We start from the raw sequence: 18040 nt of genomic DNA on the forward strand, positions 1-18040 counted from the left end.
CTGTTGAAGAGAGTGGAAACATTTCTCTTACTCCTGCTTTGCTACACTATGTTTTCTGCATAGGCGAGTGCTTCTAAAGCTCCATATAGCAGAATTGCATTCAGCTTACAGCCAGTCAGTGTAGTTAGAAATACAGCGATTGTGCTGGTTTTTTGAGTTAGAAAAAAAAATAAAAATAAAGGGACAGTGTCAGTCTTCTGCTGTATGGAGCTGTTCTTTTAGTGTGAGGAAAGGGATATCTAGTGTAGTTAGGGAACTTTGTACCACAGTAGTTAGATGTAATAATCTAGTTTCTGTAGGGAAAGTGAAAGTGAAAGTGTGAGGGTTCTGTGTAGTGAGCACGTTCCACAGTGCTGATATATCTACAGCAGGTATACGTGTTTGCTAGTCAGCAAAATACATTGCCTCAGTGACAACTTAATGCCTGTTCTTGAAAGCGTTAGGTCCACTGTGCAAAAGGCTTTGCAACTGTGCGTGACACGCATCTGCTGTGCTGTATTCAGCGACAACTGTGGGTCGCATAGCAGTGTGCGTTTTTCACTGCACAGAGTTGCCAACGCCTCAGTGACAAATATGCCAGGTAGACCAAGAAAAGGCATACGTGGCCCTGCTGCGGAAAGGGGCACAGCTTCTAGGGTGTCTAGAGGCAGGGGTGGACGTGGTGGTCAGTCCTCAGCCAGGCCACCATTTGCATTGTTCTCCAGCAGTGGCCAAGCTATACGTCCACAGTACGTACAGGAGGTGGTGGACTATATTACCAAACCCTCATCATCGGCATCATCTACAACTACAGTGACCCAGGCAGAGAAAAGTGGTCAGTCTTCTGCAGTTGGCAGAACAAATAGAGATGAGTCCATGTCCACCTCACATCCTCCCTTAGACCCAACTTCAGACATGTCAGAGGAGTCAGCTGAGCTGTTTGACCACAGTGTCGGCCATCTACTCCAGCCTGATGCTCAGTCCTTTATGGAGTCTGATGTTGGGTCTGAGGTTGAGGAGGAGGCAGAGCAAGCAAGAGGGGAGAGCATATGGCCCGCTCCATCTAAGGCCGCACCTGTTGTCTCCCGGGCCACTATACACACCTCTTCTTGATGGGCCTTTTTTGAGACATCCCATGCAGACCGAACAGTTGCGATCTGCAAGATTTGTCAGAAGGGTATAAACGTGGCAAAAATTTCAACCACCTGGGTACAAGCTGCCTAAACAGGGATTTGACAACCCACCACTTGGCCTGTTGGCAGGAGCATTTGAAGAACCCACAAAAGGGCCAAAGATCGGTCAGTCGGCCTCCTAGTCCTCCTCGCGCTGCTCCTCGTGCTCCACCTGCACATCAGTCTATTCCTGGCCCTGCTATAGTCACTCGTCACCTGTTGGCAGCCTCCATTGACAGGGATGATGATATAGCAGGCAGTGTCGCATCTACCTCCAGCACACCACCAGCTGTAACATCTAGACGCCAAATTTTGATTCCACACATGCTGGAACGAAAAAAAATGTATACTCCCCGCCACCCACATACCCAGCATCTAAACAGTAGTTTGGCAAAACTAATGGCTCTGCAACTGTTACCATTTAACCTGGTAGAGTCTGCTCCCTTCCGTGACTTTGCAAAATGTGCAGTTCCACAGTGGCAGGTGCCAAGTCGGCATTACTTTGCCCGTAAGGCCCTGCCATCCCTATACCAACATGTGGAAGGCAATGTAGTGTCGTCCCTGGCCACGTCAGTCAGCCGTAAGATACACCTGACGGCTGACACTTGGTCAAGCAAACATGGGCAGGGACGGTACATTTCTGTCACTGCTCATTAGGTGACACTGCTTGCCAGCGGAAGGGATTGTAGCCAGAGCTCAGTGCTGCAGCCAGGTTGCCCCCACGTCTGCAAACAGCTGGTGGTGTCGCTGATCTGGGTAGATCGATCACTTCTACCCCCTTCTGCTCCTCCTCCTCCTACTCATCCTCCTCCATGCCCTCCTCTGCAGAATGGTCCTTTGAATATGATGACTACTTAAGAGTTCAAAGGGCTATTCTATGTCTCAGGCCAAAAGGTGTCACGCAGTGCTGCAGCTTGTGTGTCTAGGGGACAGGCAGCATACTGCCCCTGAGATTCTTGGGGCTCTGCAGGCACAGGCCCAGAGGTGGTTGACACCACACCAGCTGCAGCCAGGGATGGTGGTTACCGATAATGGGTCAAACCTCCTGGCCGCCCTTCGTCAGGGAAAGTTGACCCATGTGCTATGCCTGGCGCATGTCCTGAATCTCGTGGTACAGCGGTTTTTGAACCGGGAATGCAGGATGTGCTAAGGATGGCAAGAAGGGTGTGCAATCACTTCAGGCGGTCGTACAGTGCCACTGCACGTTTGGCCGAAGTGCAGCAGGAGTTTCACCTGCCGGTACACCGCCTCGTCTGTGACATGCCCACCCGCTGGAACTCCACCTTGGCTATGCTGCAGCGCCTGTACATGCATACGAATTTCAATGAATATCAATGAATATCTCAATGAATATCTCTGCGAGTACAGCACCAGCACTGGCTCAGCGCGCCTGGGCTTCTTTTCACCACGGCAGTGGCTTTTGATTAAGGATGCATGTGCTGTCCTCTCGGGATTTGAGGAGTCCACAAGGATGGTAAGCCGGGACAGCGCATGCATCAGTGACACCCTACCGGTACTGTTTTTGTTGGAGCACACTCTGCATGGCATTATGGACAGGGCACTGGAGGCAGAGCAGCAGGAGGAAGAGGAGGACTTCCTTGCCTCTCAAGGCCCCTTTTATCCTGAGAATCCTGTCCCCATTATGCCTAGCTCCCAGAGGCCCGAGCAGGATCCAGGGGTGGAAGAGGAGGAGGACGATTCTTCGGGAACTTTTGCAGGCTTTGAGGAGGAGGAGGAGGAAGACATGCGGCAATCTGCAAGGCCTAGTTTGACTCCCTCGATGGTGGAGATGGATTTTGCTGCGTGTTAGTACCAGGTCGCGGTCCTCAGGATCGCCCCACCAGGAGGTGAGCAAGCCGGGGTCCAGTAGCAGATACAGCAGGTCAGGATCAAGCAAAAGCGTAGTCTAGGAATAGCCAAAGGTCGGTAACAAGTAGTTGCAAGTCGGGATTAGGCAAAAGCATAGTCGAGGAACAAGCCAAGTGTCGATAATGGATGGTAGCAAAGATACGGATGGCAGCAGGAGAGACAAGCGAGATATCGGCTGTTGAAGGCACAATATTCTGCCAACCAGGAAGTGCAAAGACATGGCTTAAAACCGGAAGTTCATGGGAGGAGCAAAGGGTTTAAAGTTCAAGGTTCAAGGCATTAAAGATTCACAGCAGGGTCATTCAAGGATTTGTCCAAGGATTTGTCCAAGGAGCTGTCCAGCATTCCAGGTGGCTCAGCAAGTAGAGTCATTGGCAGACACACTGGAGGTCCCAGGTTCAAGTCGGGGTCCTGACATTGTGAAAATACACCTGTTAATTATATGCACATTTAAAGAGACAGCACCTTTTTAAAAAAAAAACTCTAATCTTGTTCCCAGTGCACTGCATTATGTCCCCATCATACACATTGGCTGTGCAGTTGATTAGGAGCAAAAGAAAGGCATGGTTGAGCAAAAAAGTCATTTTTGAAGGTTTGGCATGCTATAATTCTGGTTCCGGACATGCTACAGAGCTGAAACATCACAGGTACACCTTTTAGACCCCACAGACACAAAATCCAAAGAAATCTTTTTTTTTCCCAATAATTTTTTCAATAATTGGCTCTCTATCAAAAACGACAATTTTTAAGAACTTTTTTTGTGTGATTAATAGTCCCTGGGGCATGACCCAGAACCCTAGGCACTTTTTAGGGGCATTTATTGGGTTTTAGGGCTTCAAAATTGTGTTTTTTAATTACCGAAGTTCGGGTCCCATTGATTTCAATGGGGTTCTGGAATCTGAACCGAACTTTCGGGAAATTCGGGTCTTCTGGTTGATCCAAACTTTTCAAAAGTTCGATCATCCCTACTAACCAGGCCCGACCCTGCTTATCTTCCGAGATCAGATGAGATCAGGCGCATTCAGGGTGATGTGGCCATAGGCGATTATCACTGCCACCCTCGACCACTTTGAACTTGCCCATGGCAAGATGGCACCTCAGGAGAAACAAAAAGAAAGCCAACGAATAAAGGAAAAGCCAAAAGCCTACAGCACCTGATATTCCCAGGAGGTCTCCCATCCAGGTACTAACCAGGCCCGACCCTGCTTAGCTTCCAAAATCAGACGAGATTGGGCGCGTTGAGGGTGATGTGGCCATAGGCAAGTGTCACTGTCACCTTCGACCCCTTTGAACTTGCTCAAGGCGGTCTCGCATCCAGGTACAAACCAGGCCCGACCCTGCTTAACTTCTGAGATCAGATGAGATCGGGCGTGTTAAGGGTGATGTGGCCATAGGCGACCACCACTGCCACCCTCGACTCCTTTGAACTTGGTCATGGCAAGATGGCACCTCAGGAGAAACAAAAATAAAGCCAACAAATAAAGGAAAAGCCAAAAGCCTAAAGCACCTGGTTTTCCCAAGCGGTCTCCTATCCAGGTACTAACCAGGCCCAACCCTGCTTAGCTTCCAAGATCAGACACGTTCAGGGTGATGTGGTCGTAGGCTATCACCACTGCCACTTTCGACCCCTTTGAACTTGGCAATGGCAAGATGGCACCTCAGGAGAAACAAAAATAAAGCCAACGAATAAAGGAAAAGCCAAAATCCTACAGCACCTGGTAATCCCAGGCGGTCTCCCATCCAGAAGTAAGTGTTGGCCTGTATAGGCCCCAAAAATTAGCCCACATGGGTTTAACTGACAGCTAAGAACGAAGTATTCTGTGGCTGAAGGTAAGTGTCAGGTATACCCATGTGGGCTAATTTCTGGTGCCTTTTATGGCCGACACTTACTTCTGTATCCTGTGAATGCCTAATGTACCTTTAGCCACAGAATACTACGTTCTTAGCAGTCAGGTAAACCCATGTGAGCTAATTTTTGGGGCCTATAGAGGCCAACACTTACTTCTGTATACTGAGTGAATGCCTAATGTACCTCCAGCCATCAAATACTACGTTCTCTGCTGTCAGTTAAACCCATGTGAGCTAATTTTTTTGGGCCTATACAGGCTGACACCTACTTCTGTGTACGGTGTGAATGCCTGATTTACCTCTAGCCATCCAATAATACGTTCTTTGCTATCAGTGAAACCCATGTGAGCTAATTTTTGGTTCTAAACAGGCTGACACTTACTTCTGTATAATGGAAATGCCTAATGTACCTCCAGCCATCAAATACACTAGGTTCTTTGCTGTCAGTTAAAACCATGTGAGCTAATTTTTGGGGCCTATACAGGCCGACACTTCTGTATACTGTGAATGCCTAATGTACTTCCAGCCATATAATACAGTACGTTCTTTGCTGTCAGTTAAACCCATGTGAGCTAATTTTTGGGGCCTATACAGGCTGACACTTACTTCTGTATCCTGTGAATGCCTAATGTACCTTCAGCCACAGAATACTACGATCTTAGCTGTCAGTTAAACCCATGTGGGCTAGTTTTTGGGGACTATACAGGCCGACACATACTTCTGTATCCTGTGAATGCCTAATGTACCTTCAGCCTCCAAATACTACATACTTAGCTGTCAGGTAAACCCATGTGAGCTAATTTTTGGGGCCTATACATTTTGACACTTACTTCTGTATACTGTGTGAATGCCTAATGTACCTTCAGCCACAGAATACTACATTCTTAGCTGTCAGTAAAACCCATGTGGGCTAATTTTTGGGGACTATACAGGCCGACAGATACTTCTGTATCCTGTGAATGCCTAATGTACCTTTAGCCACCAAATAATACATTATTAACTGTCAGGTAAACCCATGTGAGCTAATTTCTGGGGCCTATACATGCCGACACTTACTTCTGTATACTGTGTGAATGCCTAATGTACCTCTAGCCATCAAATGCTATGTTCTTTGCTGTCAGTTAAACCCATGTGAGCTATTTTTTGGGGCCTATACAGGCCGACACTTACTTCTGTATACTGTGTGAATGCCTAATGTAACTCTAGCCACCAAATACTACGTTCTTAGTTGTCAGGTAAACTGATGTGGGCTAATTTTTGTGGCCTTTTACGGCCGACACTTACTTCTGTATCCCGTGAATGCCTAATGTACCTTCAGCCACAGAATACTACATTCTTAACTATCAATTAAACCCACGTGGGCTAATTTTTGGGGCCTATACAGACACTTACTTCTGTACCCTGTGAATGCCTAATATACCTTCAGCCACCAAATACTACGTTCTTAGCTGTTAGGTAAACCCATGTGGGCTAATTTTTAGGGCCTTTTATGGCCGACACTTACTTCTGTATCCTGTGAATGCCTAATGTACCTTCAGCCACCAAATACTACGTTCTTAGCTGTTAGGTAAACCCATGTGGGCTAATTTTTGGGGCCTTTTACGGCCGACACATATTCTTTGCACTGGCACTTTATTTTGCACATATCTTAAAAGTTACCCCATGGTCTGGATACACTGTTGGTTTTACTTTATATATAAAAGGTAGCGCCGTTTACAACTACCTTTCCCCCATATGATACTTGACCCCTAATGTTTTAGGGGTTGGTTGGCGGCTGCAACCTATTTTTATGCAATAAAGTCTCTGAGAATGTATCCATAGCGCTGGTCTTTCTCCTCACCTGCATTTCATTTTACGGCCGACACTTACTTCTGTATTCTGTGAATGAAAAAAAACTTTTAGTCAAAATGACCCAATTTTTGTATTTTAGAGTCTTAAAAATCCAGTTTTAGACAAGATTACTGCATTTTGTCTCCAATGGTCTGAAAAATTTTTTGGGTCAAAATGACTGTATTTTTGTCTTTTAGAGCCTTAAAAAGCCGGGTTTAGACACGATTTGTCTAAAACCGGCCATTTGGACTCCAATGGCCTGAAAAAAATGTTTTGGTCAAAATGACTCTATTTTTGTCTCTAAGTGTCTAAAAAGCCTTTTTAAGTCAAAATAACTGCATTTGGTCACCAAAGGTCTGAAATTATTTTTTAGTCAAAATAACTGTATTTTTGTCTTTTAGAGCCTTAAAAAGCCGGTTTTAGGCAAGAGTTGTGTAAAACCGGCCATTTGGGCTCCAATGGCCTGAAAAAATTTTTGGGTCAAAATGACTCAATTTTGGTCTCCAAGTGTCTAAAAAGCCTTTTTTTAGTCAAAATAACTGAATTTCGTCACCAAAGGTCTAAAAAAATTTTAGTCAAAGTGACTGTATTTTTGTCTTTTAGAGCCTTAACCACTTGCCAACTGCCGCACGACTATTTACTTTCGGCAGTCAGCCCCTCACAGGCAAAGTGACGTTGATCTACGTCACTAACCGCGTGGTCACGGACCCCCCGGCGCGTGTGACCGGCGGACCCGATGTCCGCCGGTCACTCGGCGATCATCGCAAAAGAATAAACAACAAGTGGGACACAATCATGAAGTGGAACGAAATTTATTGGATCTTTCAAACTTTTTTAACAAATAAAAAAAAGAAAAATTGGGCGTGCAAAATTATTCAGCCCCCTTAAGTTAATACTTTGTAGCGCCACCTTTTGCTGCGATTACAGCTGTAAGTCACTTGGGGTATGTCTCTATCAGTTTTGCACATCGAGAGACTGAAATTTTTGCCCATTCCTCCTTGCAAAACAGCTCAAGCTCAGTGAGGTTGGATGGAGAGAGTTTGTGAACAGCAGTTTTCAGTTCTTTCCACAGATTCTCAATTGGATTCAGGTCTGGACTTTGACTTGGCCATTCTAACACCTGGATATGTTTATTTGTGAACCATTCCATTGTAGATTTTGCTTTAAGTTTTGGATCATTGTCTTGTTGGAAGACAAATCTCTGTCCCAGTCTCAGGTCTTTTGCAGACTCAATCAGGTTTTCTTCCAGAATGGTCCTGTATTTGGCTCCATCCATCTTCCCATCAATTTTAACCATCTTCCTGGTCCCTGCTGAAAAAAAGCAGGCCCAAACCATGATGCTGCCACCACCATGTTTGACAGTGGGGATGGTGTATTCGGGGTGATTGGCTGTGTTGCTTTTACGCCAAACATAACGCTTTGCATTGTTGCCAAAAAGTTCGATTTTGGTTTCATCTGACCAGAGCACCTTCTTCCACATGTTTGGTGTGTCTCCCAGGTGCCTTGTGGAAAACTTTAAACAACACTTTTTATGGATATCTTTAAGAAATGGCTTTCTTCTTGCCACTCTTCCATAAAGGCCAGATTTGTGCAGTATACGACTGATTGTTGTCCTATGGACAGAGCCTCCCACCTCAGCTGTAGATCTCTGCAGTTCATCCAGAGTGATCATGGGCCTCTTGGCTGCATCTCTGATCAGTCTTCTCCTTGTATTAGCTGAAAGTTTAGAGGGACGGCCAGTTCTTCGTAGATTTGCAGTGGTCTTCCATTTCAATATTATCGCTTGCACAGTGCTCCTTGGGATGTTTAAAGCTTGGGAAATCTTTTTGTATCCAAATCCGGCTTTAAACTTCTCCACAACAGTATCTCGGACCTGCCTGGTGTGTTCCTTGTTCTTCATGATGCTCTCTGCGCTTTAAACGGACCTCTGAGACTATTACAGTGCAGGTGCATTTATACGGAGACTTGATTACACACAGGTGGATTCTTTTTATTATCATTAGTCATTTAGGTCAACATTGGATCATTCAGAGATTCTCACTGAACTTCTGGAGAGAGTTTGCTGCACTGAAAGTAAAGGGGCTGAATAATTTTGCACGCCCAATTTTTCATTTTTTTATTTGTTAAAAAGGTTTGAAATATCCAATAAATTTCGTTCCACTTAAAGATTGTGTCCCACTTGCTGTTGCTTCACAAAAAAATTACAGTTTTATATTTGAAGCCTGAAATGTGGCAAAAGGTCGCAAAGTTCAGGGGCCGAATACTTTCGCAAGGCACTGTACATTGCGATATTTTTGTGCAGCGGATCCTCTTCGTCGTGCATTTTTAGTAGTGCAGAGTTACTACAGCGTGCCCCCATTCAATGCAGAGTTACTACAGCATGCCCCCATTCAGTGCAGTGACCAGCGTGCCCCCCATCAATGCAGTGACCAGCGTGCCCCCCATCAATGCAGTGACCAGCGTGCCCCCCATCAATGCAGTGACCAGCGTGCCATGTCCCCTTCAATGCAATGACCAGCGTGCCGTGTCCCCTTCAATTTAGTGACCAGCGTGCCCCCCATCAATGCAGTGACCAGCATACCCCCATCAATGCAGTGACCAGCATGCCCCCCCATCAACCAGCATGCCCCCCATCAATGCAGTGACCAGCATGCTCCCCATCAATGCAGTGACCAGCATGCCCCCCATCAACGTAGTGACCAGCATGCCCCCCATCAACGTAGTGACCAGCATGCCCCCCCCCATTAATATAGTGACCAGCATGCCGTGTCCCCTTCTCATATACAGAAACATGTTGAAACATTTTGTAAAAATAAGGATTTCTTCTGCAAATAGGTTGGCATCAGATCAGACAATTACCAAAACCAATATCATCAGACACATGATCAAAAAATTCGGAAAAATAAGGTTTTCTTCTGCAAATAGGCCTGACAGTGGCATCAGAGCAGACAATTAACAAAAACCAATCTATATTATTCTACTTGTGACTCACACCCCCCTGAGCAGAAGGCTGATAAGCTGCAGAGCCGGCCGCAGTGAGGGAAGTCAAGTCCACAGTCAAGTAAGTGTTCCCCGCTCCTTCACGCGTCACGTCACGATATCAGGCAGAAGGGGGTCCCTCTGCTCTGCTCCACCCTCTTTGTTACCAGTACCACCCCCTGAGGCCTGGCTGTGCAGCATTGATTGGCCGCGCCGCAGAGCTGGGCTCAGCATCAGCCCGCTGCACGGCTGACAGTGCCGTGTCTCAGTGACAGAATATATATATATATATATATATATATATATATATACACACCCAAAAAAGATGCCTGCATTTAAAGTGTATATATGTTTTTTTTTTGTTTTTTAACACCGCACTTACCCATCCAGTACACCGCAATTACAAACACACACAAAAATATATATATATATATATATATATATATATATATATATATATATATATATATATATATATATTGTGACAGGAAGTCAGGTAAATCTGGGAATGTAGTCACTGAGAGGAGACACATTCCCACCTGCTTAGAAAGTCCATTAATTAATTTAGGGTGTTGGCTACAGAGCTAGCCAGCAGGAAGTTGAAAGGCCTTCACCTGTTCAGAATGAGGGAGTTAAGGCTCTATAATTTGTTCAGAGAAAGTCCTATTGTTTGCTGCCTCCAGAAGCTGTGTCCTGAAGCCATGTGGGCTGGGAGCAGGAGGACAGTCAGCGTGTGCCTCCCGACAGGATGTGTGGGCCTGGGAGAAGACCCCCCGGAGTGATGTGTGCCCGGGACGGTAACCAAGGGTGAATACGTCTCAAAGGTGAGAAGACGAACTGTTGATGTGAAAGAAAACAAAGGGACATGTTCAATGGACAATGTTTGTGCTGTGTGAAAAGCAAACAAATGGACATTTGAGTGTCTGCTGTAGGATCAGCAGTGTCGGCCCAACAGTAGGTTGGAAAGACTTCTTAGGTAGGTTCCAGCTGTGAGAAGGTAGCCGCCCACAGAGGCAAGGATTTATTTTGTGTTTTATTTTATTTTGGATGTTTTGCTGCATACAGCCTGGTGAAGAAAACACCATTTAATAAACCACACTGTTTGTTTGCAAGCACTTGTCGGCTATCTCTCTGTGAAAACGCACCCCCAAAGGGGTCATCCACGCCTACCACCGAGCTAATCCCTCACAATATTTAGTATGTGTGTGTTTGTAATTGTGGTACATTTAATACTGGCTTGGTAAGTGCAGTGTTAAAAAAATCCTATATATATATATATATGTATATATATATATATATATACACACACCTTTAGGTTAGGGCCCAAGAACTGTCCCTCTCTCACACAGTCTGATGCCATCACTCACTGTGTAAAAGAGAGACACTTACCAATCTCATACAGACACATCAAAAATTGTGTCAAAATAAGGATTACTTTTGCAGTCAGGCTGGCATAGTCACTTACCTTGCAGGCAGGCCTTGGGTGGTGTCTGTGGTGCGACTGCAATCAATAACCTAGGAGCCACAGAGAAATATATATTTACTGCCTGCACACGTAGTAAAATTTCAAGCTGCCGGGCCCCCATGTCCAATTCATAGGGCCCCGGCCCCCTCCCAGCGGTGTTGTCGTGTTTGTTTTTGTGCCCTTTCCTTACATGTAGGGATGCACCGAAATGAAAATTCTGGGCCGAAACAGAAACCAAAAATGCAGGATGCCCTTTGCCAAAAACTGAAAATTACTTTTTTCCCCCAAATGATTTTAAAATAGTAGGCAAGGTTAATTACCAGTGGTATTTGTTTAATGAAGCATGAGGAGGTTAATGTATTGCCACTGATGCATTAGTGACAGACCAGTGGCAGTTAATTAACCCCTTTGTGCTGCATTAGTGGCACCAGTGTCAGTGTTTGCACTGATACTGGTTGCACTTATGCAGCACAAAGGGGTTAATTAACTGCCACTGGTCCGTCACTAATGCATCAGTAGCAATACGTTAACCCCCTCATGCTGCATAATACAAATACCACTGGTAATTAACCTCACCCCCCCCACAAAGAGTTAATGATGGCAATCTGCTTACTTGTGGGACAACCTTTTGTTATGTATATAATTGATGGGTAGTGTCAAGGCACGCTGGGATGTGTAGTTCTTGCGCAGCTAGAGGAGCAGCAGCTTATCCCCCATCATGCTGGTAGTAGACTGAATGAGATGGCTTTTACCTATGGGAACTTATGCTCTGCTATCTGTATAAAAACTTTGGAGTAGTGATGGGACCTGCTGGTATTTGTAGTTCTTCTGGAGCAGCCCTATGTACTTCCTTATTAGAGGATGCAGGTTGTAGACTAGAGAGAGAGAGAGAGATGCTTTTGACTTGGATCTAAAAGCAGGTTGTGCTGCTGCAATTAAACGGGGGTGAGCACCAATGCCAAGCTGCACTGGCTGTGATTGGAAATTTAATCTTTTTTTTTTTTTGAAGGAAAAAAAAAAGGGGACAAAGTTTTTTATTTTTTTTATTTATTCATACTGGGGATAGGGATGCTTTATTTATTGCAGCCTTTACATTTAATACCAGTGCTTCTCTGTTATTTGTAGCCTTTGAGGGTTAACCCTTGCTGCCTCCTATACACCTGTATAGGCTGCACTGTGACTGCACAAGTACATGTATGGCAGAGAGAGAGAGAGAGAAGAAAAACAACACAGCAGACAGCCACATGCCACATTATTTTCCTCCGCAGCGTACAGCACATGAAGGAAGGAGGTGGGTGGAGGGATTGAGTAAAAGGCGCAGAGGATGAGATCCTGCTCTGCTGTGCATGCTGGGTCTTCTCTCCGGGATGTCACTGGTTGCTAGATGCCATTCGGCCGGCAATCCTAGCAACCAGTGTAGCTCACAATGAAGCGCCCAGCGCCGGCAGAGGATCAGATCAGATCGGTCAGCAAAGATACCCAGAGATGACAGGGAAGTGAAGGGCTCAGTTTTTACACATAGTAGCGGCCATACATTTTCGGCATATTTAACTTCTTATTGGCCGAAATGGGATAGGCTCATTTTCGGCTGAAAATATCGGTTGCCAAAATTTCGGTGCATCTCTACTTACATGGCACATGTTCTAGCAGTGACAGTGTGTAGCTGTTTTGAAAACAGCTAAACACACACTGTCACTAGCTGCTGCTAGAAAACATGTGCCATGCGGCATGCCAGTTTGCTTGTTACATGTGATGTGACAGCCAGGTGCACATTTTCAAGTTGAAAATGTGCACCTGGCTGTCACATCACATGTAACAAGCAAACTGGCATGCCGCATGGCACATGTTTTCTAGCAGCAGCCAGTGACAGTGTGTGTGTAGCGGTTTTGAAAACCGCTACACGGTCACTGCTAGAACATGTGCCATGTAAGGAAAGGGCACAAAAACAAACACGACAACACCGCTGGGATTTGTGGTTCTGGCATCCGGCAGAGCATGGTTCACTTCTGGCTTAGCAGCAGGCAGGCAGGCCGCAAGTGTAAAAAACAGATAACAGTCAGCTACAACACTGTCACTGCTAGAAAACATGTGCCATGCCAGTTTGCTTGTTACATGTGATGTGACAGCCAGGTGCACATTTTCAACTTGAAAATGTGCACCTGGCTGTCACATCACATGTAACAAGCAAACTGGCATGGCACATGTTTTCTAGCAGTGCTGTGACAGTATGTAGCTTTTATCTGTTTTTTACACCTGTGGCCTGCCTGCTGCTAAGCCAGAAGTTCCAGACCAGAACACTGCTCTGCCGGAGGCCACCCAGAACCACAAATCCCAGCGGTGACAGTGGTGTGTGGTCTGTGGTGTTGTCACTGTGTTTGTAAATTGTGCTGCTGGCCTGCTGCCATTCTTTCCTTACCTGTTGTTGAGGCCTTGGCTCCTGTCCTGGTCGTGGGTGGTGGTGTTAATGCAGCTCCAGGGCAGGCACTAACTTGACTTGACACTCTGATCTCTGACGACTCCTCCACACTCTGACTCACTGTCTCAGACTCAGACACACTGTAAGTGTCTGTCTGCGGTGTGCGGCGCCGGCGACTTCTCACTTCCCGCTTCTTCCTGTGACAAGGCAGCATGGGGTCCCTGCCGGCCTCTAGCTCCACTCCCGGCCTTAGTCACATGACGGTTCACTTCACAGTCACACGGTCCACCCACCGACTCCACCCCCTCCTGAGCTACGCTGGAGCCTGGATGCCGCTGCGGAGCCGGCTGCAAGCTGAGCAAAGTTAGCAAGGAGTGGGGAGTCGGGGATAGCGGCCGGTGGGCGGCCAGATTGCCATAATGCGGGGTCCGGGCAGTCGGGGACAGTGGCGGGGCGGGAGGCCAGGTTGCGGTAATGCGGCGGCCGTGGCCCTCAGACTCCGTGGAATCGGCCGCGGAGAGGCAAGCAACGGCCGGACACTGTCTTCCATTATAATGCGCCCGGATTCGGAGCGGAGGCCTCGGCGGCCCACCGGGCATATGCCCGCTGTGCCCTATGGTCAGTCCGGCCCTGGTGTGAATGCCTAATGTACCTCTAGCCATCAAATACTACGTTCTTTGCTGTCAGTTAAACCCATGTGAGCTATTTTCTGGGGCCTATACAGGCCGACACAAACTTCTCAAAAAGAAAGCCAACGAATAAATGAAAAGCCAAAAGCCTACAGTACCTTGTATTCCCAGGCAGACTCCCATCCAGGTACTAACCAGGCCCGACCCTGCTTAGCTTCCGACATCAGGCACGTACAGAATCATGTGGCCGTAGGCGATCACCATTGCCACCCTTGACCTCTTTGAACTTGGCCATGGCAAGATGGCACCTCAGGAGAAAAAAAAGAAAGCCAACAAATAAAGGAAAAGGCAAAAGCCTACAGCACCTGGTATTCCCAGGCGGTCTCCCATCCAGGTACTAACCAGGCCCGACCCTGCTTAGCTTCTGAGATCAGACGAGATCGGCCATTTTCAGGGGATGTGGCCGTAGGCAATCACCCCTGCCAATAACAACAAAGAGCAGAGCCGCTCAGGTGTCAGTTCAATGGCTGGTGCTGGTCAGATCCGCCGTCCAAGCAATAGAAAATTCAAGAAAGTAGACCGCACTCAGGAAATGTAAGATGAAAACAATCAAAACTCCTTTATTCTTCTTCGGTACAGCAGACAGACAATACAATGCACATAACAGACATGTCGGGTTGACGCGTTTCACGATGTAGATCGCTTACTCATAACCACACACTATGGAACCGTGGAAGCCGACATACATTTGTAGGTAAACCAAAAAAGGGAGGTGACCGAAGAATGTAATTGCATGCACCTTGAATTGATTGATAAGAAACAGGTGTAGGTTCAGCAAGTCCACAGTTCCACAGTGAAAGACAATTAGATACAAAACTCCTTCACCACATAGGGGAATGGAGATATACATACAAACAATATAAAACCATATGTGTGACTAATACAAAGATATAATGCAATAGCTGAAAAAATAGGAACCAATAAATAAATGAGTCATACATGAGTGAATAAAAAACCCCATCGTTGAATGCTTTAAACTCTGGTGGCAAGGACTTATTATAATAAGAAACAAATATATGTAAAAAGTGGTTGTCCAATGTATGGAAAGGATCTCTCAGATGTAGTCAGTGGCTATATAAAAAATCATATATATGAAAAAGATAATTTATTGAAGCAACGTACCAGATCTTACACTGATATTAATCTAAAATAGGCTTTTTAGACACTTGGAGACCAAAAATAGAGTCATTTTGACCAAAAACATGTTTTCAGGCCATTGGTTACCTAATGCAGTTATCGTGTCTAAAAGCGGCGTTTTGAAACTCTAAAAGACAAAAATACAGTCATTTTGGCTAATAAAAAGTTTTTCAGACCTTTGGTGACCAAATGCAGTTATTTTGACTAAAAAAGGCTTTTTAGACACTTTGAGACCAAAATAGTCATTTTGACCCAAACAAATGTTTCAGGCGATTGGTTACCAAATGCAATTATCTTGTCCAAAACTTGCTTTTTAAAACTCTAAAAGACGAAAATGCAGTCATTTTGACTAAATTGTTTTTTACAGACCATTGGTGACCAAATGCAGTTATATTGACTAAAAAATTGCTTTTAAGACACTTGGAGACCAAAATAGAGTCATTTTGACCAAAAACATTTTTTCAGGCCATTGGTTACCAATTGCAGTTATCTTGTCTAAATGCAGGGTTTTGAGACTCTAAAAGACAAAAATACAGTCATTTTTGCTAAAAAAGTTTTTCAGACCTTTGGTGACCAAATGCAGTTATTTTGACTAAAAAAGGCTTTTTAGACACTTGGAGACCAAAATATAGTCATTTTAACCAAAAACATTTTTCTGGCCTTTTGTTACGAAATGCAATTATCTTGTCTAAAACCGGCGTTTTAAGACTCTAAAAGACAAAAATACAGTAATTTTAGCTAAAAAAGTATTTCAGACCTTTGGTGACCAAATGCAGTTATTTTGACTAAAACAGGCTTTGAAGACCTAAATAGAGTCATTTTGACCAAAGACATTTTTTTAGGCCATTGGTTACCAAATGTAATTTATCTTGTCTAAAAGCGGCGTTTTGGGACTCTAAAAGACAAAAATACAGTCATTTTGGGTAAAAAAAAATGTCAGACCTTTGGTGATCAAATGCAGTTATTTTGACTAAAATAGGCTTTTAAGGCACTTGGAGAGCAAAATAGAGTCATTTTGACCAAAAAAATGTTTTCAGGCCACTGGTTACGAAATGCGCAGTTATCTTGTCTAAAACCGGATTTTTAAGACTCTAAAAGACAAAAGTACAGTCATTTTGGTAAAAAAAGTTTTTCAGACCTTTGGTGACCAAATGCAGTTATTTTGACTAAAAAAGGCTTTTTAGACACTTGAAGACCAGAATCGAGTCATTCTGACCCAAAAAAATGTTTCAGGCCATTGGTTACCAAATGCAATTATCTTGTCCGAAAGCGGCTTTTTAAGACTATAAAAGAAAACCCTTTTTAGCCAAAATTACTGTATTTTTGTCTTTAAGAGTCTTAAAACACCGCTTTTAGACAAGATAACTGCATTTGGTAACCAATGGCCTGAAGAAATGTTTTTGGTCAAAAATGACTCTATTTTGGTCTCCCAAGTGTCTAAAAAGCCTTTTTTTAGTCAAAATAACTGTATTTGGTCACCAAAGGTCTGAAAACCTTTTTTAGCCAAAATGACTGTATATTTGTCTTTAAGAGTCTTAAAACACCGCTTTTAGACAAGATAAACTACATTTGGTAACCAATGGCCTGAAAAATGTTTTTGGTCAAAATGACTCTATTTAGGTCTCCAAGTGTCTAAAAAGCCCTTTTAGTCAAAATAACTAGGTTTGGTCACCAAAGGTCTGAAAAACTATTTTAGCCAAAATGACTGTATTTTTGTCTTTTAGAGTCTCAAAACTCCGCATTTAGACAAGATAATTGCATTTGGTAACCAATGGCCTGAAAACATGTTTTTGGTCAAAATGACTATTTTTGGTCTCCAAGTGTCTAAAAAGCCTATTTTAGTGAAAATAAATGCATTTGGTCACAAAAGGTCTAAAATACTTTTTTAGCTAAAATTACTCTATTTTTGTCTTTTAGAGTCTTAGAACGCTGGTTTTAGACAAGATAAACTACATTATGTAACCAATGGCCTGAAAAAATGTTTTTGGTCAAAATGACTCTATTTTGGTCTCCAAGTCTCTAAAAAGCCCTTTTTAGTCAAAATAACTGCATTTGGTCACCAAAGGTCTGAAATACTTTTTTAGCTAAAATTACTGTATTTTTGTCTTTTATAGTCTTAAAACGCCGGTTTTAGACAAGATAATTGCATTTCGTAACAAAAGGCCTGAAAAAATGTTTTTGGTCAAAATGACTATATTTTGGTCTCCAAGTCTCTAAAAAGCATTTTTTTGTCAAAATAACTTCATTTGGTAACCAAAGGTCTGAAACACTTTTTTAAGCCAAGATGCCTGTATTTTTCTCTTTTAGAGTCTTAAAACACCGCTTTTAGACAAGATAAACTACATTTGGTAACCGATTGCCTGAAAAAATGTTTTTGGTCAAAATGACTCTATTTTGGTCTCCAAGTGTCTAAAAAGCCCTTTTTAGTCAAAATAACTACGTTTGGTCACCAAAGGTCTGAAAAAAAATGTAGTCAAAATGATTGTATTTTTGTCTATTAGAGTCTTAAAAAGCCGGTTTTGGACATGATAATTGCATTTGGTAACCAATCGCCTGAAACATTTGTTTGGGTCAAAATGACTCTATTTTGGTCTCCAAGTGTCTAAAAAGCCTTTTTAGGCCTCTTGCATACGATACTCCTGTTTGGGCATCTTGC

Source organism: Pelophylax lessonae (genome assembly GCF_965119305.1).
Source record: "Pelophylax lessonae genome assembly, chromosome: 1".
NCBI classification, from domain to species: domain Eukaryota; kingdom Metazoa; phylum Chordata; class Amphibia; order Anura; family Ranidae; genus Pelophylax; species Pelophylax lessonae.